Below are 8,691 nucleotides of genomic sequence, written 5' to 3'. Positions count from 1 at the left end.
GGATAAACATAATAAATAATTATGCTTTCGAGGATTCAAGTCCAAATTTTATAATTTACTAGAAAAAAAATGTTATTTGATATTCACAACAAGAGTAAACCGAAAGACAAAGTCCACCTATAACAAGGCATTATAAAGAAAGGAAATAATAGTAGGGTAACACATTTTTATATTTATTTTACACCTAATAGGTAGAATAATGAACTTTTGTATTTTTTAAAAAATAAAAAATAAAAAATAAAAAAAGTAAAAATATTATGTATATTCAAACTAAAGAAATGTCCACGACGACATGTTATCCAATGTTCCTCTTTGACTGTCCAACGTACCATTATCTATAAATACACAAATTTTCCTCCATGATCAACATATCCAACAAAGTACAACCTAAGATTCTACACATTTCAAAGTTAATACCAACTTCCAATTCTGCAGTAGCAATCATACGAAAATGATTGAGATTCTTCAGAATATGCAGCTGATAGCTCCTCTCTTCCTCGTCCTCTCCCTCATCCTTCCCCTCATCTTCTTCTTCTACTCCTCACTTTTCAACAACAAAGACCCTGCTCCAACCAAACAAACCGTTACTATCCCAAAATCATACCCACTCATTGGCTCCTATTTAGCCCTTAAACGCACCGGAAACCGCCGTATCCAGTGGCTATCTGATATAGTCCAAATTTCACCCGCCAACACCTTCACCTTCCAACGCCCACTGGGCCACATCCAGGTCTTCACTGGCAACCCTGCCAACGTCGAACACATTCTCAAGACCCGCTTCTCCAACTATCAAAAGGGCTATTCCGTCATTAGCACCCTCTCCGACTTCCTCGGCGCGGGCATATTCAACGCCGATGGCAACACATGGAAGTTTCAAAGACAAGTCGCAAGCCACGAATTCAATACAAAGTCTCTCCGTAAGTTCGTGGAGCAAGTGGTGGATGCCGAACTCTCCCACCACCTCATCCCCATCATAGCTGCAGCGGCACAACAAGACCAGACCCTCGATTTCCAGGACATCCTCCAACGCTTCGCCTTCGATAACATCTGCAAAATCGCTTTTGGATTCGAAGCCAACTACCTGACGCCGGCTGTTGAACGGAGCAAGTTCGCGGTGGCGTACGAAGAAGCGTCAGAGATAATCAGCAAACGGTTACGCGAACTGTTTCCGTTAGTGTGGAAAGTGAAGAGGGCGCTTAACATAGGTTCGGAAAAGCGGTTGCGAATGGCAGCGAGGGAAGTGCATGAGTTCGCCAAGAACATAGTGAGAGAGAAGACGAGAGAGCTGAAGGAGAAGGAATCCCTTGAATCGGCAGACATGCTTTCCCGTTTCTTGAGTTCGGGGCACTCTGATGAAGACTTTGTGACGGACATAGTCATAAGCTTCATATTGGCGGGGAAGGATACCACGTCAGCAGCGCTGACCTGGTTTTTCTGGCTGCTATCGAAGAACCCTCGAGTGGAGAAGGAGATTGTGAATGAGATATTGGACAAATCGGAGGCTCCGGTGTACGATGAGGTGAAGCATATGGTTTACACGCATGCAGCGTTGTGCGAGAGCATGCGCCTGTACCCGCCGGTGCCCATGGACTCGAAGGAAGCGGTGGAGGACGACGTTTTACCGGATGGGACGGCGGTGAAGAAGGGGTCGCTGGTGACTTATCACGTGTACGCCATGGGGAGGTTGGAGAGTATTTGGGGTGAGGATTGGGCAGAGTTTAAGCCAGAGAGGTGGTTAGAGAAGCTTGAATCCGGAAAGTGGAAGTTTGTGCCAAAAGATTCTTTCACTTATCCTGTGTTTCAAGCTGGTCCCAGAATGTGTTTGGGGAAGGATATGGCTTTTATGCAGATGCAAAGTGTGGTGGCTGGGATTCTTCGGCGGTTCGCGGTTGTTCCCACGGTGGCCGAAGGCGTGGAGCCCAACTTCATTTCCTTCCTTTCCTCCCAGATGGAAGGTGGTTTTCCTGTCAAGATCGTTGAGCGGGAAACCTCAAATTAATACCCAACTTCTGTCATTTCGACGACCACGTCATTCCTTCACTATTTTACTAGTATCATGTTTGGGATTTGAGTTTGAGGTTTATGTTTCAATTGTTTGTATTTTTTTTATTGTATTAATATTCGTAATCCTTATTATTTGAGAAGAAAAATAATTGTTTGACCTTATAGAGGTATTTGAAAACTTACTTTCAAGAATAAAATAATCATTAAAAAGGTAAATTTTTGTATTTGTAAGTATAGAAAAAGATAAAACGGATAAAAGAGTAAATATTTCACATTTTTTAAGTTTTTAATTTAGTCATATTTAACTTAAAATTGAGTGAATGTGGTAACTTTTCTGAACATTATATTGGTTAGCGTAAAGTAAGCGTGACATTATTCATGTTGTATTTTCGTCTTTGTTAGATCTTGTTTCATTTTGGACATCCTTTTCTGGAATGAAAAATAACTTACGTAGTCCAATTTACTCACAAGTGTGCAAAAACATGGAAATTTAGAGGTTTATGATTGGTTGAATGTTTGTGTGATTTTGAGATACGATTTTAATAATTTAGTGGAGGTTGTGGTTGAATTATTTTAGGATCATTTATTCACCGTTTGGTTCCTAAGTCATTGACACTTTTGATTCTTTAATTATTGTCGTGTTAGTTTGTTTGCGGACTTTATATTGGGTTCAAAATGTTGTTTATATAGAGTTTTCTTATCAGAACTTATTTTTTAAGTTTAAGTATTTGATGAAAATAATTATTATCTATATAATCTTAAATTTATCGTGTTAATGATTAGAACTATAAATTATAATATGTACAATAATGATAAAATAACATAGCATTTAACATTTGATATTAATAAAAAAAATATTTTATAATTTATCACTATTACAAAGTTATGAATAGACAGCCGTGTTTATTTAATTAAGTACTATAAATCAATATAAAAAATCTTTAGAATTTGGACAACTCAAAATTGATGAAAACCAATTGCCAGGTCCTAGTCCGGAGTCATTTTTATATTGAAACTTGATAATAGACTTATCTCTTGAATTACGTACTTGTATCAGTCTCTGAATACATAAACAAACTTGGAAGTGTTACTGCCACTGATTACCACTGTCATATAACATATGTAAAGTTTGAAATCCCATTTATCCCTATTGGAGTTAAATTTTCATTTTTCAGAATGGTAATTCCTTATAAACTTGGTCAATCTTCAGAATTTTGGGTTTGAGATTCCACTATAAACTTGGAAATCAATGATTGAGGTTTTAACAACTTTATAATTTGTTGGACGTGTATTTTATAATAACCTTAACTATTGGTTTTCAATCAAGTATTATCTTCACTAACTCTCTAGTGTACCCCTGCAATTCACAGTAGCCCAATAAAGATTTTTTCTTCCTTTGATGCTTTTCTTTTTCATTGTTAACATTTTGAAAAATGCTGATTGATTTGTTCATTGGATGGTCTTTTCCTTTAACTTCTTTTCCACTTTCATTGTAGATATTCTCTGAGAGGAGGGGACAATGGAAATCTGCAACACATTCCTAGGAGTTCGTTAGGACTCTTCAACAATATTACAGCAATGCTTACATGGACGCTGAGAAGCAAAATGCAATTAACATATGTATGTGTGACGGTCATGTATTTCTTAACTGTTTATTGTCTCCAAGTAATGGCTAGGAATTCAAGTCTAAGTTTCGTATTGAATAGAAATAAAAAAGTAGAGCCGTATATAAAGATGAAAAACCCATTAATCAATTACTTTAAGGTTTTTGGTATAAAGTAGTATTGATCTCCTATACAGTCAGATAGTATTAGTGTTTGTGTAACCCATAGGAAAACCTCCTCCTTAATAGACCCAACAGTGGTAAGATTATTTCCCGTGGTTGGATTGATGGCTTGTCTTATTAGCGTGTTTGATGTGGAAATTGGGTGCCTATGATACCCAAGTTTTCCATTAATTGCTCCCTACCAAATTCTCATAACTGGGAAACATAGACAAGAAAAACGTTAGAGTTGAGCAAAGTCTCGTTCTATGGGTTGTACATGGTGTATCCCTCATAGATTAATTTCCTTTCACTGTGTGGTGAGTTGTGGAGGTAGTTGCACTCTGTAGTGAATTTTGAGATGAGAGCTAGTAAGCCCAAGCCCTAGCCTGCTGTAATTATTCATATAGCTGTTCCTAAGAAAGAGTCCTTCCTATGTGGGATAATTAGTTGTTCTGGAATTTTATCTATTGAGCCTCTTATGTTTCCATAGTTTTTTTATCATGCTTTTGTTCCTTTTTCCTTTCCCTGTTTATTTTTATTATTTACTATATATCATCTGCATTTACTTTTATTATGTGTGTATGAAATTATGGATATGTATATATAATTAATTTGTAGTAAAATTTTAATTTACTAATTTTATATTTTTATTTTTTGTAATAAGAGTGAGTTTATCACCAAACTCTGAATAGTTTAAACTATACTTTTAATGGAATTACGGAACTTACAAAGCTATGTCTGACTACCATGTTAAAAACAGGGACTTATTGCCAACATCTTAGAAAGCTATATCTATTAGCTTTGCCATTTATTGTTTTTTGTTTCCCTACATTTTGTTTATTTTGATGTATTTCAAAGTATTGTACTGATAATAATTTTTTATAGATACACTAATGTAATGAGTCTTCTTTTTGTGACCTTTGTCTTTTTTATATTTTGTCTAATATTTTATGTTTTATGTAAATATTCGAACCAATACAGAATGCTCGTTTGGAAAACTGGTATCTATTGAAAAATTAAATAAATTAATTAAAAAAAATTGGACCAATAGACAATTCTTGTTTTAAAAAGTATTCTCTATATTGAAAAATTAAATAAATTAATTTTAAAAAATTGGACGAATAGTCAATTCTTGTTTTAAAAAGTATTCTCTATTGAAAAATTAAATAAATTATCTAAAAAAAATCAGATTAATAAACAACGTTGGCTTGAAAAAGTGTTGTCTATTAATTACTTCATAAATAACACTTTTTCAAATAAACACGACCTATTAATGATTATTAGATAATACTTTTCTAAACATTGTCTATTAATAGACAACCGTCTAATAAACAACACCTAAAAAATGCCGTTTACTAAAAAAGAGCGTTGTCTGTTGATAATTTAATAATAATAATAATAATAATAATAATAATAATAATAATAATAATAATAATAATACGACGTTAGAAAAGAGATCAATACTTATTCTCTTAAAAAAGAAAACCATTAATAATATCTTACTAATAATTTAATACCATAATGTAAAAGACAGGGATGGTGGTTGTCCAATACGATAGAGATAACAATACTATCTTACTAATAATATCTTACAAAAAGGAAACCTTTAATAATATATTACTAAAAATGCAAGTTTAAGTTTCCTTGCGATAATTAACAAAGTATGATAGAGATAACAATTAATTTTTTCGTATCTTTGTACAAAATTTTTAACAATAATATTTATGCACTACAAAAAAAAAGCTTATTTAGAGGGGTTTTTTTTTTCAATTTGCGGGGGTTTTTACCCTCCGCTAAATAAATTCCGGGGGTTTTTCAAACCCCCGCAGTTTGAGTCGCCACAAATTATCTGCGGGGGTTTTTTTCGCCCCCTGGTATCATATTCAATTTGCGGGGGTTTTTCTACGGAGGGTAAAAACCTCCTCTATATATTCAATTTGCGGGGGTTTTTCGGCGGAGGGTAAAAACCTCCTCTATTACTGACTATTATTTTGAGGGGGTTTTTAACCTCCTTTATATTTTTGTCACTTTTTTGTTTAATGATTATTAAAATATATAATATCGTTTTTTGTTTGATGATTATTAAAATATATAATAACTATCTATTTCCATTTTTTTTTTCAATTTCAAAATTAAATAAATTTAATTTTTTTCTAAAATTATTAAATACCAAACAAATATGATTCATTTGATTAAAAAAAGATATCATACAACAAAAGCCCCTGAATAGAAAGAAATTTAGAAAAATAAATTGAGAAACAATTTTATAGTCACATCAAGATAGACTATAAGTCAATGTAATCTCATTACAAAAGTAGTTACAAAGAAAGAAATGTTACTCAATTCATAATAAACTAGGTATAGTTTTATCCTAAAACAATATCATAAACTTCCTAAATGTTACTTCCATCAGATGATTGTCTTGCACCCAAAGGAGACTCTGGCTCATTTGCATCAGGAGCTTGCTGAAATAATATAAAAAAAAATTAATAAAATAAACTCAATTACATGTACTCACATTTTGTAAATAATATATAAAAAAATAATCAAATTCACTCTTATCAATTCTAACAACCTACCAAGTCAGACGTATAGTTCAATAGCTAAAAGGCAGGCCTCCACATAACAAGTCTAAACTGCTACCAAGTATATAAACAACTGATGATCAAAGTTCGACTGCCATGAGTTTGTAAGGTTGATTAATAATAGCCTTAATTACTTCTAAGCACACTAGCCACACCTGTTAGTTACCGTATCAGCCCCTGTATCAATTGCATCAAGTATTTCCCACGGTTCTCTAAACTTTACACTATATCAGATAGCACCTTAAACATCTAAAGGAAAACTAATTAACCTAGAGAAAGAAAGACTATTCCAAGTCTCGTTCTATTCATAATCGGCGTTATATGTTTTCCAAACTAGAAACCTACTCAGATGCTTAGACACACCACCACCAGCTTACCTCACGGTTTGACCATCAACCAAACCCCTGTTTAATCCCTTCCCTTCACCAACCTAACAACAAGATTGTTTCAAAATCACTAAAACAGAAGGGATGTAATTCTGCACCAGAAACAAGTGTGTGAAAATTAATTGCTACTATCTTACTAGTCATACAAAAACCTAACCCTTCATATCAGCAAGTTGATTGTTTTTGCTGAGTAGAATGAGAATATAAATATACCACACATTGCACAAGACAATATGGTTCATGTCCACTAACACTTTTCATTGTCACTATCAATTACACCCCATATAAACCATAAGTAATCCAAGTGAGAAAAAGTTATCGGAAAATGGAGAATTTGAGTCTAAAAGCAACAGTGGAACAAAAGAATCCAACAAATTTTGATTACATTTACATGCCAACCATTCTAGTAAAAAGCCAAATGAGCCTACCTTAGTTCGAGCCCGGCGTTCGCTGGTACTTTAATTGCTTGCAAAAACATCTAGCCATATTCTTAGAGATATGTCTTTCTTACATTTCAGTCTTTCAAAATAATATAATATAACTCAAATTATATAACTGGGTCTCCAATAACGAATGCAAAATCCTCTAAGAATCATGGTAATTATCGATTGCATATATAGAGTGATCACGCCAACCAAAGGCTGTTTATATAATAATGACAGTGGCAGAAGTAGGGGAAATGCACAACATTACAGAATGACAGTGGAGAGTGGATATGGGATATGCATTGTGCTGTAGTTTGCATGGTACTCTCATTACATATTTTGCATGCACATCTAATAAATAACAGACATACAAATAGTAGGGATTCAGAATTTGCAGGGTGTAGGCCCTCCACCCAACGAAAAGCTAGAATAATTAATTAATTATAGCTTTCAAATTCCATATATCAGCTGTGACAGACTTCCTATCCCAAGCTTTCAAATTCTATAATTATGTGTTTCTTATGAGGTTAAAGAACTGATCACTGCATTTCTCGACTACTAGATATTTTAAATCATAAATTTCTTTCATCTCTAAGTGTCTCTATTTTTAATTTTTATGATGTGGTTTTGATTTTTTCATTTATCATTGTTTCCATTGGATTTTCAAAATGAAATGTCTCTTGTGACTCATCTTCATTGCAGCTTCGTCCACCGACTGCAAATCTGAAAGGAAAAGGAAACACGGGCAATCCAAAGGAGAAATGAAAGAAATGAATGACAACAGGAAATAGAAGAAGGAAGAAAGGAAGATTGCGTACCTGCGAGGGAGAAATCGGATGGAATGAAGGGGGAACTGATTTTGCGGATGGAATTAAGGGGGGAACTGATTTTAGGGTTCAGTGGTTTAAGCATATGGGTTTAAGATATGAAGGGAATAAAATTTTAGGATTGTTAAAAGAAAACTTACTGTAAAATTTTTAGAGGGAAAAATGTAAAAGAATTAGTAAATGAAAAAAAAATATATATTATTATTTGAGGAGGTTATAAACCTCTCTTAAAAGGAATTAAAACTCCCACAAACATTGTTAGTTAAATAATTTAAATTAAACATCTTAAGTTGTGTTAATTTGAGGGGGTTTTTTATACCCTCTCCAAAATAACCCCTCTAAATAAGATTTTTTTTAGTGATGATAGAAATATTGTTCTTACAAGACCGAGATGTATTCGTGTTTCTGACATTCCTATTGTCTTTTATATCCACTCCTTCAAAATTGATGTCTTTGTGTATGTATTTATGAATTTTTTTTTTCCAAACTTGATCATAAAAGTCTTTGGTCGACGGGATGTTTGTAAAATCATTTTGACACTCAAGTTACTCGTACGTCACAAAAGTAATGAATATGTTGTAATAATTGAGTCAGATCTCATACCTCATGTATATTTATAGTACTTGTATATATAGGTTTTGTCTTTCATGGACTTAGATTTCATAGAGATATGCACTTTAGGATTTCTTTACATGTGAT

The 8,691-nt window shown here is 33.5% G+C and overlaps 1 pseudogene; it reads left to right on the top strand.

Annotated features, from left to right (window-relative positions):
* Window positions 1-394: 394 nt before the first annotated feature.
* LOC124829941 (cytochrome P450 94A1 pseudogene) lies at window positions 395-2,139 on the top strand (annotated as a pseudogene).
* Window positions 2,140-8,691: the final 6,552 nt, after the last annotated feature.

This window comes from Vigna umbellata, chromosome 4 (assembly GCF_029865625.1).
Source record: "Vigna umbellata cultivar VRB3 chromosome 4, Vumbellata_1.0, whole genome shotgun sequence".
NCBI lineage: Eukaryota > Viridiplantae > Streptophyta > Magnoliopsida > Fabales > Fabaceae > Vigna > Vigna umbellata.
This window is presented reverse-complemented; position numbering and strand designations above follow the sequence as displayed.